The following is a 17,079-nucleotide window of genomic DNA, read 5'->3' as shown; positions in this document are numbered from 1 at the left end:
TAATATAGTTTTTATTCTTCTAATAAAACAGTCTTATATAATACATATATTTTTTAGCGATTGAACTCGAATATGCGAATGAGCCATGTTAAAAACCAATATTTGTCGTATCTACTATTATTTGAATGGTTTGGCACATTATTTTTCCACAATTATGTGATAACATTGTGATAATTCCCTCAGAAAGTGTTTATATCCTCCTTCTGAGCAATGTTTTAATAATTATTATAATAATTATGTAATATAGAATTTATTTAAATTTAATAAAAATAAAATCAGTTTTTCTTAGCAGGAAAAATTTGTAATTAAAATAAATTTTAAAAACATCTTTTAATTTATTTAAAAAAAGAGAATTAAGAATATATCATATTTTTTACATTCATCGAGTAAAAAATATTATTACGTTCTACTATACCGCATAAAGTAAATCAAATTAATATATGTAATTTATTATTTTTATTATTTGCTTAATGCCAAATCAACTTTTGTCTGTCCAAAATTTAACAAATAAAATCAATATCTGAAGCGCATCTGAGTCTACGCTGTTGTAACTTATCAACTGTCGTGTTAAACAACAAATTACTAGTCAAACCTACAACTAACTATAATCTCTCATGAGATCGATATGGTATCCTACGTAACTTAACTTTCTCATAATTCGTGTTGACAACAATCTATTTATCCTGTGATGGACGATTCTTGGAGTCATAATAATTTATAAAGTGCAGTATTGATCACGCAATTTGCAAACAAGACTATAATCTTGAAGCAAATTAAGCAATAAAGATTAATTAAGCTCATGCATTTTACAAGGCATAAGATGTTGTCAATTAGAAATTCAATGTTTATGTTAATTTAAATTAAATTAAATGTTAAAAGTTACTTTTCAAAAAATGTAAAACGCCAAGTATATTGAAAAACATCTTATGCAAAAGCGTTGCTTTATTATTTATTGTGTTTGTGCAAATATTGAATTAAAGAAATTATAAGTAACTCACTCAATGCTTGCTCCGCCGTCGCCTGATGCCAGCCTCTTCCTCCTTTCATGTCTATCCTTTAGTATCCTGCTCTATGGCACTCACACTCACACAAACACGATTAATTACAATTCATTACACGCGCACTAATCAACAGAATACAACAATCACGCGGGGCTTTACACAGCACTTCCGACGTTAATGCACACAACGTGCATTTTTATCGTGACTAAAGAAAAATTAATTTATAAAAATTTAATGCGAAAACTATCATTCAATTGACAATTTTAGTATTTTAGTGTTATATATGTGTAGCGAATAATATATATATAAGTTAAAATATAAGTTAAAAGATATATTATAAATTAATACGGCACGACATACAGAGCGTCGCACGCCGTTATATTCCCGTTCGAGTTTCACCGTACAAATGATAACCAGGCGACCGCGCGTGGAATGTAAACATCGGGCGGAATGTAAATACAACGCATTAGACTCGGTCGCTTTGTTGTCATTCGTACGGTGAGATACGCGTGGGGAGGTCGCGACGCAAGACTCCGTGTGTGTTGCCGTATTAATTTAGTTTAAATAATTTTTATAACTTATATTTACTTATTTATACAATTTGTCTACAATAAAAATAGCATTGCTACGACTAATGACGCATTAATTGTGTAGACGTGTGATTATCGAGTTCGAGCAGATAATTTCCGTATTATTTTCCAATTATAAGATAATAAAATGCGCCTCGTATGTGATTAAAATCGAGAGAGCTGCATAATAATTGCCATATTCTGTTGATTAGCGCGTGTGTGATCGTAATTAATCGTGGTTTCGAAGAGTAAATGCTAGAAAAATAGTAAAACAATAATGAATAAACAAGAAGAGGAAGAAATCCAATAGCGTCAGACGACGGCAGAGCAACCATGAGGTGAATTATTTACAACTTATTTTATTTATTATTTGTTAATTAAAATGTTTGTTAAAAAAATTAATAACCTGTTGATTTTTGCGAATTTGTTTTATATTATTGTGTAATACTTATATGCACAAACACACACACAGAATATGTAAAATATTAAACAATTTTTTAAATTAAACAATTTTTTTTTAAATATTAATTATTTTTGATTGCTTGAAATATAATTTGGATATATTTGTATTTTGCAGATTACAATACTACAATCACTGTTGCAAATTGTATCAGAGGTAAGTATTAAATTAATTTTTTACATTATAATTCTAAGGATAATAAATTTGCGAAAGTGTTTTATCTGTGACATAAAGAATATCAAAAAAATCAAAGAGTTATAGTTTTCTCTTTTTTTTTTTTGACACGATTACAAGTATATAAAAATTTTAATTTTTGCTATAATCGCAATAAATATTATTCTATAGTATATATACATACGCACACACACACACACACACACACACACACACACACACACATATAAATATATACATGTATATATATGATTAATTAACCAAAGGTTGAAAATATGCAAGTTAAAAATAATTAGAGTATTATAGAAAAATATATTATATTTCGTAAAAAAAATTCATTACCTCGATACAGATGATTTAAGACAGATAATAACAAAATTATTCAACTTTAAAATATGTATAACTCATCGATTTATGCATACAAAAATGCATACAAAGCTAATAAAGTTTATTATTATCGATATTATTGCCAACCTATTCATTTATCAATATATTTCTATGGCATATAGCGACAAATCTTATAATCTAATTAATTCTAGAGAACTGTTTAGTATTTATTCTGCTCGCCCTTCTCGTCTAAAATCCCTCAAACATGTCATACGATAATCTGCAATGTGGACACCTGTACACATAGCTCAGAGCTACACGTATGTCGCGTATGTAAACGATCTGTTAAAGCGCAGCCACATATGCGGATGCACTCGGGATATTTGCGTTGATACGCTGTTTCATGCATGGGCTTTAATATTGACAACAGAGAGAGAGAGCAGGACACCAAAAGTGAATGGATCGTCAAATTCTTGAGATTGAGTTAGGTTACAGATGGATTCAGTAAGCAAGCATCCTAGCATGTGACACTCTGCGATTGTAAACATGGCCACGTAATGATTTAAGCCATGATTTTGTCCGTATCTTGAAGAAATTTCTATACACCTTTTCCCTAATTTTTCCTTGTTCTCCTTTATTTTTAATATATAAATATCAGCCTCGTTAATCTACGCAGCTATTGCATAATGCTCCCAAAATTCGCACGCAATAATTGATACATTTCTGTATCGGTTAAATATTTCGTATTATTGCGGATTTTGTGGTATTGTTATGTGAAGTATATAGCAATATAGATAGCTCATGTGAGTAAATTCCGTATTATTAAATAATTTACTACGAGATAAATTTCATAATTATATATAAATAACTCATCGCAAATTTGCCCTAATTAAATTGCTATTTGTTAAAGTCACATTTTGAATTGTAATAGAAATAATAGAATCAGAGATAGGCAAAATAATAGATTAAAAAGTAATTAAAAATATATATTTATGTCAGCTATTTTTCTTACGTAATAGAATCTAAATTAATAATTTATGTTGGATATAATAATTAATATTTTTAATAGGCTGCATTTGAAATGTAATCATTATTGTTTGTAAAGAAATTTCAAAATAAAAATGGATGAGAAAAGAATAGAAAATTAAAAAAATGGAAAATTAAATTTATATACAATAGAGAAAGGTAAAAGATTATCTAGAAGAAGAAAAAGATTTGAAAAGTATAAGCGCAGTAGCATGAGAACACGAAACTTTGTAACATCCATAGAACTTTGCTTATATATCTCAGAGTTGAACAATAGTGTCAAGAATACCAGGCGTCATTGGCCGAATATTCAAAAAACCAGGTCGTTTTATTAGGGTAGGAATATTCGGCAGCTGTTCGCAACTTTTTATTTTCATGCTATCGATTTACGTAGCGCAATCCGCGAGAATGCGTGTCATACTTCGTAAAATATTCCACTGACTTCGCCATCGCGTGTCCCAGTCACGTGAACCGTCCAAGGCCGGGTAGTTGGACGAGGGTAGATCAGTGGACGAGCAACAGCCAGCACACTCGACTTTGCGAAGTAAAAGCGCGTGCACCGAAGTGCGGGGGGGGCCACGTGCCCAACGTATTTCGATCTGACTGGCAAAAGAGGGTAGAGGACAGAGGGTGAGGGCGGAGGCGTCGCGACGACGGCCAACACAACCACACCCTCCGAACTCGCTAGATCGATAGTCACTACCCTGTTAGAGCAGACAGAGAGAAAGAGAGAGAGAGAGAGAGAGAGAGGAAGAGAAGGAGAGCTGATCGCTCGAAAGAAAAAGAGACAGAGAAAGAGAGGGTGAGACAAATTGCCAAGAGATCTCACTATGCCGCCTCTGTCCCGTTTCTTTCCGCTCCCTTTTCCTCTCCCTCTCTTTCTCGTCCGCGCGTTTTTCCTCTTTCTTTTTCCTGAACTCTCTTTTTCTTCTACTCTGATCGGTTACCTGCTACTTGCTACAACCAATGTCTCGACGCGCCAAGCTTTTCCGCTGTCTTTCGACGCATTCCGACGCACGTCTTAGAGAACGGAATTTATGATATTCACGCGCGCGATCATTAATGGATTTGCGCGATCAGCGATGCATTTACTGCCGGACCGATAATCTTGACACTGTTTTATGCACGGCGAACAATTTCCACCTTTGCGAGAACAGTCATTTGCTCGGCGGCAATTTGCGTAATTGGAACTTATATAATTACATTGCAATAATGCGATTGCTTCTTCCCCTCTGCAAGCAGATTAAGTTATAAAATGTTACACCGAATTTCCTGGCCTTAAATATACTTTCCAATTACGCAATGCGATTACGCCCTGCCGTAATAAGAACTTGCTCGTCTCACGCAAACAATCGTTTCAGGGCTTTATCTTTTTTTCTTTCTCGTACTGTGCGAGAACTTCCCTGACAACACAATCTTCGAACGACTATCCGCTTATTTTTTGCCCTGCATTTTATCGTATCTCTCTTCTCTTTTTCTATTAATGATTTCATTATACAAATAGCATAATGAAATAAGCATGTTTCCGAATTAATGATATCGGATTATTTCATTATTATTATTTCTGTTTGTAATTTAACACTGACATACTAACCTACATCGGTTTTAATATTGCAAAAGTCATAATTTAATCACTCGGTAATTATTTCCATTATTAGACAATATAAATTTTGTTCATAAATAACTTTTTTTTTTTTTTTAATACTTAGGTGCTTTAGATGCAAGATCTATCGCGATCATTTTAATTTTATCAATTTTATCTTTTTAATGATGGATATAATAGTGACTCTCTCTCAGTCTCTTTCTCTCTTATTTAGCAAATTTATATTTCACCTGGTAAACTATAGCGGACAATTTAGATCATAAAATTTTTTTCTTAATATCCTAATGTTTATGGTAATAAATATTAAACGTCATATTTTGTTCTTTTAAGCTTTGATTTAATAAAAAGAATTTTTTAAGAATTTTTTATTTTATATGTACTCTATTTATAGTAGCAATTTTATAAATTAAAAGAAATAAAAATTAAGATTAAGCTATTGAAATATATAAATAGTTTCGCCATACTCTATGATCTTTTGGATAAATTGATTTATCTTTGCATTTACATATGTCTATCTAATTATGCATCATCACGTAATGTTTCTAAAATATAATTTTACTATCTAATTGTTGAAAATATGAGAATTCAAGCTTGAAAATTGTATTCGGTTAATCACGCTTCTGAAAATATCAGAGTAAAAGAGCGGAAGAACGCGGTGCAGAGACTATTATTTTGTGTATGTGATCCCTCGGCCTCAAAATTTAAAATGATAGCATCTTATTAAAATATCACGGTTACACCAAGCTTGAAAAGATGCAACGGTGTAATGTAATATATCAACTACTACACGCGTACATGCACATATACATCTATATTTGTTTCAACGCGAAGTTGAAAGTTCAATAAAAAGAGCTTTTATAGTGAAACATGATTATAACCGAATGAAATAACATTCTTTATATTGCTGAATTTTGGTATATAGTTTTTTAATCTCGTAACACACATTCAAAAAAAAAAAAAAAAATAAATAAAAGTTTATACAAAATGTTATATATTCGAATGAATTAAAAAATATACTATGGAAAAGAATATTAAATATTCTTTTTAAAATTAGCACGTTCTAATTGTATATATATTTTAGTAGCTACATTTGACATTTATCTGTTAGAAAAGATAATTTCAAATTGTATAAGCTAACGAATTGTACCGATATGTTAGGCGAACAACTTACGAATATACTTCAGAAAGCTCATTTACGCAAATGTTATATAAGCTCCCAGTGTGAATAGAAAATAGAAATTATGTGGCGCAGCACAAGCGGTAACCACTCGACACATATGCAAGGTACAGCGTATATATTATATGTATGTGTGTTTGTGTGATTTCGCGGGATAAAATCCCGTGAGGGAAACCTTCCGTAATAGAATATCATGCGAATAGCGTGTGTTTAAACAGGACGATCTCTTTAAAACTGAATAATATATCAACAACAACTGTAGACTGTTTGTGGCTCTTATCTCACTTGTCTCCAAGGGTTTTCCTATCAGTGGAATTGCATAATTTTCGTGAAAGCCGCGCGCTATCTTCTAATAAACTATCGCCAATAGAAAATTTTAACGGAGAATTAAAAAGCGACTGTTCGAACATGCGCTTCCGAGTTTTGATTCACAATCAGTCTGCGATACAATAATGAGTTATATTAAGAAAATAATTTAATAATATTTGGTAATTTAATTTTAATTCTTTGACTTGCTACTGATAATAATATAACAGAGAATGTAAATGTCACTTTTTTTCCTTCAATATATCAAATATAAATTTTAATCGCTTTATGTATCTAGTTAAGAGAGAAACTTACAAGTTCAAATTAATTAAGTTAGTATTAGGGAAAAAGTTAATTGATCATTTTCAACTTACAATAATTATCTCCCATCAATATCATAAATTTAAACTAATCACCGTATTAACTTGGCCAATATTTTTCACAATGCATTTACTCTCAACGATACGCGGCATAATTGAAGATACGTTCCTTCTGGACGCGACGTTCGCGTACGCTCGACGCTCTATCGCTCCCATGAGCGACGTAACTTCGCGGATATGTCCCTGGAGATAAATCCGTGTAGATGCCATGTTCTAACCCGCGTACCACGCTGCCGCATGGAGAATGTGTTCATTCCCGCCCTTCCATTGTTTCCCACAAAGTCACTGCTGTTTTCCGACCTCTCTGCGCACATCGTGAAAGTTGTCATCGAATATCGATCGCACACTCGTGATATTTTCTATTGTTACAAAATAGTATACGCTTATCTAATCTTACAATATAATGCCACGTTTTAATCAGCTTTTTTTTTTCCTGAAAAACGTCTCATAGTCATGATATTTCGTGTGTTTTCAGAGCAAGTTAGTATAAAATTTCATAAAATATTCTAAATTATAAAATATGCAAAAAAAAAAGGAATTGAAAATATAAATCTGATCATTCATAAGTTCTAATCAAATTTTCTGAAGAGAATTGATTTATTGTACCCGCAATGATTAATTTAATTAAAGATTATATATCTTCTGCAAACTTTTCATCATTTTTTCGACACGCGGATGCCAATGTTTTTTTTTTTTTGTTTTTGTTTAATTTAATTCGTCAACGATGGTTTTGTTTTTAATGCTCGCAGCGGTAAATTAAAAAGTCGTAAACGTGCTTTGACAGCACGAACTAACAAAAGAGGATTAACCACGACGGCGACAGCGGCAGCGGCAATGTCGACAACTTTTTTTCGATATAAATATGTATGTATAGGTGCAATACGCTCCGGCCATGGACTACCGTAATCCGGCGCCGCTAATGAAGAAAGATCGATGACAGAAACGAGGAGAAAAAAAAAAGACATTACTGGCACAAAGGGTGATTCGTTTCATTTTCATGAGGGATCAGCATTTCGTAATTCGCTGGCAATTTGCAGGCGTTTTGTCGCCGCGACGACGACGACGACGACGACGGCGGAAGCGATCTGCGCTGCCCTCGTCGCCGTCGGGATATCGTGATCTCCCGACGGGGTAAAACAGCGTGAGAAGGGTGAAACGGGGACCTGGGTTGGGAATTAGGGGGCGCGCCGGCCGACCAGCTGGAGGTAGGAAAAATCGAAGAAACGAAGGGTCAAATGCCACGTGATGGATAGTCCGCCGTAGGAGGTCCAAGCGTATGAAATTGATCAGCCAGCCAGAATCATTCGATTCTACTTCCTATCCACCCTCTCTCCTACACCTAATGTTGTCCAATCCTCCCGTCACCCTCCTACCTCCCCCTTCTTCCCTCGCTCGTTCGCTCTTGTCGAGGCTCTCGCTCCTCCACCCCTTGTTTCTTTCGTTCCATTCATTTTCCTTCCGCGTCGTACGACGTCGATAACTCTGATTCTCCCGGATCGCCCACCTCCTACCTCGGCGGTATTTTATTTTCACGATCCCGACCAATGGCCGCGGTCCACGGCCGATTGCCGATGGCAATACTCTCGAGAAAATTCATGTAGCATGTAAGAAAAATTACGATTCCGCTTCGCTTTTCCGTCGAACGGCCGGCCGCTTAACGAAAGAGAGAGAGAGAAAGACGAGAGGGAAATATCGCGGCCACTACGTGGTTTCTTTCGACCTGAAAAAAAACTCTCCTTCTTTATGCAACGGTTCTGAATTCATGGTTTTACGCTCGCGGAAATAGATCTTACATTTTAATTCGAGAAAACCGGGGTCAATTTAAATTATGAATAAAATTCAAACGGAATTTTCCAAGTAATTTCCCAGCATAGTTCAGAAGCCGATCTCAAATGTACAGGCCACGAATTTATAAGTGTGTATAAACTTTGAAGATTATTACGCTGTCTGCCGATAATAATCTGACGGTCGACCGAGAAATCAATTTCATGTTTCGAAGCGCGCGCGTTTGCGAGCTTCTGTTCAAAGTTGTGGCAAATGCTCGAGCGATCGCGGAAATGGGGACACCCTGTACACAACGAGGCGATAACAGTTGGCGGGAGTTATAGCGGGAGCAAAGTTAGTAAGCTCAGAGCAGAAGACATGGGGGTTGATATATATATATATATATATATATATATATAAGAGAGAAAGAGAGACGGGGACAGTTAAATAAAGACAGAGAGACAAGAGTACAGTGACAAGCGAAACAAGAAAGGAGAGGTCTGCGAAAGTATAGACGCAACGAGACGAAGGAAAGCCGTAGTAAGATCGCAGTATCTGATGGCAATAAATACTTATCAATGCCAGATAAAATTGCAACAAAGTTATCTTTCTTTGCGACTAACGCTAGTAAAGCAATATCGATTTGGAAAGATATATACTCTTCAATTATCATATACAACTTATACGAGCTTGAACAGACGTGTAATTTACATACAATTTATGCGTAAAATGTATTCAATAAATAAAATAATTTAAGAGAGATCTACTTTTCATAGTTATGAAACCATTTAATGCACAGAGTGGTAAGTACTCTAAAAGACAGATTATTAAAAATTATTTAAATAGTTATGTTTTAATAAAACATTAGTCGAAAATTTATTTTCCATGTGAATAAATAGGTATAAATATATTTGAAAAAAATTTTAATTTCCCTTTACTGAGAAACATGAATAAAAATAAATTTAGTAAACATAAAAAAATGAAATACAAATTCGTAAACAAATTATTTTAGTAGCTACTCTTTTTCTCTTACAAGAAAAAAAAATATCTCTAATTTATAAAATTAATTTATGAAATTTATTTCGAAGATTTTAATTAACAATTTATGCTTATTTTTTACAACTATTTATAATCAGGATAAAAAGCTCTTCCTTAAATGTTCTTACTTTCTATTTCAAATACTGTTTTTTCCATTTTTGCCAATAAGTAATACGTTGCATAAGGTTAATGCAAAGGTAACTGGCGTTAAGAACGACGAAACATAGTGTATGCGCAACTTCCTGCACGAGGTTCTTCCCGAAGATATACTCCTTAGGAAAAAAAAAAGGGCACAGGAAGCTTCGAAAGTTTGACCAAGAAAGTTTGCAAAAGCACGTTGCCGCCGCCAAACGACCTTCATCCTGCACACAAGCTTCGAATTTCATTTTGGAACGTTGAATCTTATTAAGAAGTAAAGTCGTTTCGAAAGTTCGCGAATATTGTGGACGGGGTTTTCCTTATAAATCCGTGGCTCAGTGCGATATTTCTCGTTGGTCCCGAAATTTCTCGTTGGCTCGAAAACTCCAATTTCGGATGAAAGTGATTACAAGAATATTGTCACCGGGCAAGCTTTTACAAGGAAGTATCTACGTTTCTTTTCCTCCCTCTCGTATTTAATGCTTTATGATTCCGTGATAAGTGCCTCTGCCTGTTCTTGTGCCAGCGCAATGATTATTAATAATCAAATCGGTAATAAAATTTTATTGTCGTGCATTTTGCTTATGTGTATCCTTGACAAGACTTTCTGCATTATTTTCTGTACTTTCATTACCGGTACTATCCACTAAGAATTATATCGTAAAGATCTCGCGTAAGAATCGTTCGACAAGAAAACTTTGCAATAACGCACGAGAGATTTTATTGACAATCGACAACTCTCCTTTTAAATAGCTGCTAGTAAAAGTTCATTTCACGAGGCGATCAGTATCGCGACGATCTTAATGACTTTCTCGAGCACATCAGGCAAAAAAAAACGACTACGCAGCGAGCTCTTAATGCGGACGAGTCAAAGATACTTAATGATCGATCTGAGAGCGCGTGAGATGTCACGCGCGGAGTGAGAGATGAAACATGATACCGAAAGCAGGTCATGAACTAAACGAAATAGGGGGTAGAAGCAGAGATACAAAAGAAAAATCTGGAGAATTCTAAGAATGATATAAATCTGGGACAAACGTGCGAAAATGGAGCGCTTGTGAGCATGTAGAAGATATATGTACACGGTTAACATTGTCATTGTATATCTTCTTCCTTCCTAAGATTTAAATTATATTATTTTTGCTACGCGCATCGAAAAAACTGAAATTTTGTTGGTTCTTATATAGAAATGTATTCCCTTATTATATATATAATATTCACATATTTTTCAGTCAAGTCCAATATATTTTTTATATTAAATATACAAATTCAATTTTGTGTGTCTCCCTCAAAATTTTGTTCGTATTTTATTTTTCACATTTATAAATTTTGAAAATATTTTATAGATTTGATTTGTATAAAAATTGTATTATATTGAGCTTTTATTTTGTTTTTCAAAGAGACAATAAACGAATAGTTTCCGACTTACAAATTTAAAAGAAAAGCAAAACTATAGATTAAATAGTTTCAAAATAAAATAATCACAATATGGCAGTTTAAGTATCAAAATAAATGTTAGACTGAATATTGAGATCAAAAATAGAAGAAAAAATTCGATTTGAAAAAATACTGCATGTAAAAATTTAAATTGTGTCTTACTAAATAAATTTGCATTTACCGTAGTAATAAAAGTTATAGCAAAATTATATTTGACAGATGTTGAATCTAAAATTAAGTGTTGCGTTGGACTTTCAAATATAAGCGGAATGAACAATATACGAGATACATATAAAATGCCTTTTTAAAAAAAGTAAAAATACAGACCAAGTACATAAAAAAGTATTTATATTGGTATATAACAAATAGAAGTAACAAAAAGACAAAAATTTAAGATGCTTCATATTAATATCTACTACTTATATATATATATATTTGGGTTTTTTACTACAAAATAAAAATTTATCACTCACCGATCGATGCACATATAATAGCGGAATTGACTACATAGATTAGAGAAACAATCTGTAACATATAAATATAAGATCTAAATTATAGCAGAATTCAAAATAAATATGCGCGACATTTTGCATTCCAGAATTAATTAAGGCACGAAAATGCGGATATCGATCGGAAATGTTAAAAAAAACCGTTGAGGTACTTGGCTTCCTCTTCAGGATAAATCTCCCAGATATTGAGCCCTCCCACCAAAGTCAAGATGTATCCAGAAAGGTTTCATCGAGCGAAAACCTGATGCAAAATAAATATACTTGAAAAAACGAGCATCAGTCGCCGCCAATATGCTTCGCCGCGATAAAAGACTTTCTTAATTAAAATAAATTACAAAATATATTATATTATTATATAATTAGAAGTTAATTGATCGGAAAAGCTGACAATTATGGAGAATATCGCATTTCAAAAAAGAATACATATAGCGAATCGTGCCACCCGAGTTTGTCGCGCGATTATTATAACACGCGTGCGTTGTTTTTTTTTTTTTTAAAAAAAACATTAAGAAATCTAAAATGCCAAATCTCTATATAATAAAAAATTTCTTATTTCGAATTTTTATTATAGGTATCTCAATGCTATCTTCCAACGATATAAATGTGGTGCCGCATTTCTTGGTCGATCACACACTCGTTATTCCCTGACACGTATCGATTAAATTCTCTATTTATGACATGTTTTTTTTCACGAACTTGTATAGACGCGAGTAAGTTTATCTTGTATCCGAAAGGATATCAAATTGACCCAATAATCAGGATACAAAATCTGGTAAAAAGAGCATGGAAAAGAACTCTAAACTATAGCTGCTAAAATTCAACCGGAATAAGTGCAAAGAATCGATTATGTTCCATTATTATGATTCACAGCTCGACCGATTAGTAATTTTTGCCTTGGTATGAAAAAGTTAATAGTAGAAAAAAAAGAGACTTCTCTCTTTTGTATTTTTAACCAACTCCTAATGAGAGCCCGGCATACTTATTATTGGCTCTCCAGACCGTTCCTGAGTTTCTCAAACGAAACCGGAGAGCTTCATTCTCTTTTCGTCTTTATCTCCCTTTCTTTTTCTATCTTCTCCATTCTCCGTATCATACCCCCATCAAGCTCTATCTTCCACTTTCCTTCTCCCGATGATGGAGATTGAACGTAATTTATTTGCTATTCTCCCGTCCCTCCGTTCTGCGCGGCAGGAATTTAATTTTCTGGGCGCTATCCACGCTATCCCGAATCTTTGTACGGAACTCTTGCGTTTGTCGTACTACTTACAAGAGCCGCCATGTGTAAAACCGGAAACGCGATAATTAGACAAAGGTAGTATACAATAAATAAAGCAATAAGTAAAAAAAAAAGTGTGATCGAACAAAGTGAGCACAACAAAATATAATTAAATAAGTACTACGAGGAAGAAAGAGAGAGAGAAAGTATGCTGGATAGAAAGGAATATAGATGAAATGATAAGCACTTCACTATACGAAATAATAAATATATATTTGGTTTCTCTAAATATATAATTGTTATTAAATGTAAAATTTTTTCTCAACGTAAAAAAAAAGAAATAAAAAAAAACTATTGATAATGCTCTATCATAAAAATGAGAGATTACTGATGAAAAAATTAAATTTCGATTCACAAGAAAACAATAAATGGATAGAACAAGATAAAAACGTAAAATAAACAAATAGAATCGCGTTTTAATGATGAAAGAATATAGCAAAAATATTTTCTCAAAATATATAGAATCGTAAATGGAGAAATAGGTGGAGTTGCGTGTGGCGTTTATGTGGATTGCCTACAGCAAAACGTACGATTTGATAGGAGCCAATACATTGGAGCTTATCATCTTATCGCCAATGGCTATACCGAGCTAGCTAACACTCCGCCGCGCACAGAGGGAGTTAGTCATAAAATACAGAATGAACCCCCTGTCAGGTCGACCGGCATCACTTCACCCCCGCTTGAACTCATCCCTGGACATTTCGTTCCAACGGACTCATCCCTCACGGTCTGTCTACGGTTATGCCGCATCGCAATCGATTTTCACGAACACGCCCGTACACGCGTGCCTACGAATGCTTATATGCACGTATAATTTTATATCCAATCGATAAGTAAAAAGTTTCATTCCTACCAACCCTATGTATCTAATAAGAGATTTTGTTCTTTATTAAGCTAACATTGAGTTCGCCTTTATGTTGAATTGATAAAAGATCAATGATATACATAAGTAATAGGATTCTCTGACAGAGGTAACATATTTAAATATTGATGGTCGTTTTAGGCGAATTGCCTATCGTGGAGATGTTGATGCAACAAACATTTTGAGCAAATTATTTGAGATGATTCATGCGCGCGTTTGCCTTACAGTAACATAGCAATACCTTGAAATTGGAACAACCAATATTGCCCAGTGACTTTGATCTAGAGGAAATGGCATATCGTATGTCGTTGGCCGCTCTAATTCCAAGACATTGATGTATCCAAGTTCAGTAAATTACATTATATAAATGAAATATGTTTACACGTTATAATTTGTATAATTTCATATGCATATTTTTATGTATTATTTATATCGACGTTGTGTTTTATCAATTATTGCAGATATCTCTTTCTGCTCTGTATTGTAAAATTAGCACCTCAGTAAATATATGCAGATTATAATAAAAAACGAAAACTCCATATAAAATTATACGAAACATTCGTATTTTTATCATAAAATTTTATATTTGCCCGCAGCTTGCCGATTTACACAGCGATCGTCAATTAATGGACGAGCTTTAAAAAAACACGATGCTTTTCGTTTGATACGCATTTTAATAAATAATGAAGTTTTCTCGAATTATAACAATAAAAACAGGATCTTCTTATACTCACTCGCGAATTTTGTATATTCTCATGCTGCCAATCGCGAACACAGAAAATCCATATATGATTAGATATTTAACACGCGTTTCGATGGATGATCAAATGGACTATTCGCAATCAGGAACGAATGTAAATATTTAATGCAATTATGTAAATGCGAATAAAATTCGCTAAATTTATTACTCGGTGGCTGGCAAATTGTGAAACATTGATTATCTGTCGAGATTTTCTCGTGCAACTTTCCTCTCTTTCTCTCTCCCTCTCTCTCTCTCTCTCTCTCTTTCTCTACTTCTTCATTTACACTATTCGTTTGTAATCTCGAAGAGCGATTTCCGCGAAATGTTTGCTTGAGGCGCGAAAAAAACGTGTTTAATCGAAAAATGAATGATTGTATTGTCCTGCATTAAATCTAGTCGTTCTCAATATCTGCCTCAAGAATATCTTGCTTCGCAAGACTCAATTTCTTCGATTGATATAACAAAATAATCTTATTAAAATATTACAAAAATCAACAAATTAAATTTTTATTGTGCAAATTGTGAAGATTGGTGTAATTCAACAGATTTATATAATTGTAAAAATAATATTAATTGATTAATTAAAAATATATAATAGTTGTTGAAAATTGTTATATGTATATTAATAAAAAATATGAATGATAATGAATATTTATTTACTTCTACGCACAAGTAGATCATGTGTACGACATCACAAGATTCGCGCAGTAATTCTAGTCAACTCTGTCCTGAAAATATGATTTCGAAAATTCTCGTCCCGACTGATATCGCGTGCCATGCAGTTATTCGCGCAGTTGAAGATTGTCGACGAATAAGTTGAATTTCAAAACATCTATCAAATCTATTTGAGCTATTTGAAATATTCAAATATTTTCTGCAGAATGAACATCGATATCGAAAAGAGAGAGTTTTTATTTCCTGCCTTATTCTACCTGTAAGCACATACTCAGTGATTTGCTATATTAATATATAATAAGCTAGTAAAAGCATGTAAAAAGTATAAAGTTAGTTATACAGAGCGTTTAAGCAGATGTACTTGCTCTGACTTATTGATATTAAAAGCTGAGCCAAGAAGAGTAGCAAATGCCGTTACTAAAAATTACGAAGCAAAGACTCTTATTAAAAGTAATGATATAATACAAGAGATTGTTTGTTTTTTAATTTTAATCCAACTTTTTTTAACAGTTTGTGTAATTTAATATTAAAAATTAAAACATAATAAATATTTTATCCCTTTTTAATGCTAATATAAGAAACTTGCAAAAGAATGAGTATTCCGGATAAGAGGATTTATTGTTAACGAAATACCGGGTATTTCCGCCTTACTCGCTGCAAGAGCATCGCGCAACCGACGCGGAAAGAGTACAACGAATACTGTCAAAGTTGATTTCCTCAATTATCGTGCATTGTCTCCGACCAAATTATCATAATTATTTCCCGGGTAGTGCAAAGTCACCCGGGAGGATATTAACCCGCGCGTGCCAGGAATCCACGTTGCATTATTTGGAGAACTTTATATCCGCTCGAGCGTGCAATACGAGACTAGAAGTTCGCATCTCCCTCGCGTACTTCTGATTTTCCTGACTCCCAACTAAGGAAGAACATCGACGATTCGTGCGACTTCATTGTCCGTGAAATTCGACGCCAAAATCCAAGACGCGAGAGCGATTCCGCGTCCCTTTGCGGTTCTTTGTGCAAGAAAAAAAAAAAAAGAAAAATAACGCGACCGATCCGTGAGAGCAGGGAGGCGAAGGTCTCATTGTCATCGATTGACAGGACAGTTGAGCGTCTCTTGTGTTTACACGTCTCCGGGGGCAATCGAGGTATCAGTGGCTTGAGAGCTAACTCCCCGTAGTCATCTCGCTTCGGTGCGTTCACCCTCGGCTGTTTTTTGTGCATATTGAGAGTATAACACGTTTTCCTCCCGTTTTTACTCTCCCTTCGGTATCTCTCCGGTAGATTCGCCGCATTCAGTTTCACGACAGATTTCTCGAAGATATTGTTTTAAAGCAGGAATCTGTCCCCGGCGAGTTGTAAATTGAGAGGAGATCCTGTGCCGCTATCCTGTGCTCCACCCCTCCCCCCCCTCTCCCCCGCACGAGATGACTTCGTTCGCGCGGCCGTTCACCCTCGCGACGTGTTAAGAAAAAGTGAAATGGAGCTCGGAGTTTATGGAAAGTACCCTCCGGATTTTACTCCGCTGGCGTCGAGAATTTATTTATCGGGTCGCGTTTGTCTACACTCGGGGCGCGATTGAGCGTCTAATAAGAAAAGAAAAACTACTTGACTG

The 17,079-nt window shown here is 34.2% G+C and overlaps 2 protein-coding genes across 2 annotated transcripts in view; both read right to left on the bottom strand.

Annotated features, from left to right (window-relative positions):
- Positions 1-1,181, bottom strand: part of LOC126849474 (uncharacterized) — a 162,073-nt gene extending 160,892 nt beyond the window's left edge. Inside the window, exon 1 of the mRNA XM_050591338.1 lies at positions 999-1,181. The gene's annotated coding sequence lies outside the window, so the exon portion shown is untranslated. The remainder of the gene's footprint in view (positions 1-998) is intronic.
- Positions 1-17,079, bottom strand: part of LOC126849482 (ubiquitin-related modifier 1) — a 141,520-nt gene that overhangs the window by 68,962 nt on the left and 55,479 nt on the right. Inside the window, exon 6 of the transcript XR_007687409.1 lies at positions 11,874-11,925. The gene's annotated coding sequence lies outside the window, so the exon portion shown is untranslated. The remainder of the gene's footprint in view (positions 1-11,873; positions 11,926-17,079) is intronic.

The sequence above is a fragment of the Cataglyphis hispanica genome, chromosome 5, assembly GCF_021464435.1.
Source record: "Cataglyphis hispanica isolate Lineage 1 chromosome 5, ULB_Chis1_1.0, whole genome shotgun sequence".
Lineage (NCBI taxonomy): Eukaryota > Metazoa > Arthropoda > Insecta > Hymenoptera > Formicidae > Cataglyphis > Cataglyphis hispanica.
Note: the sequence above shows the minus strand (reverse complement) of the source record. Positions and strands in the feature narration are given on the sequence as shown.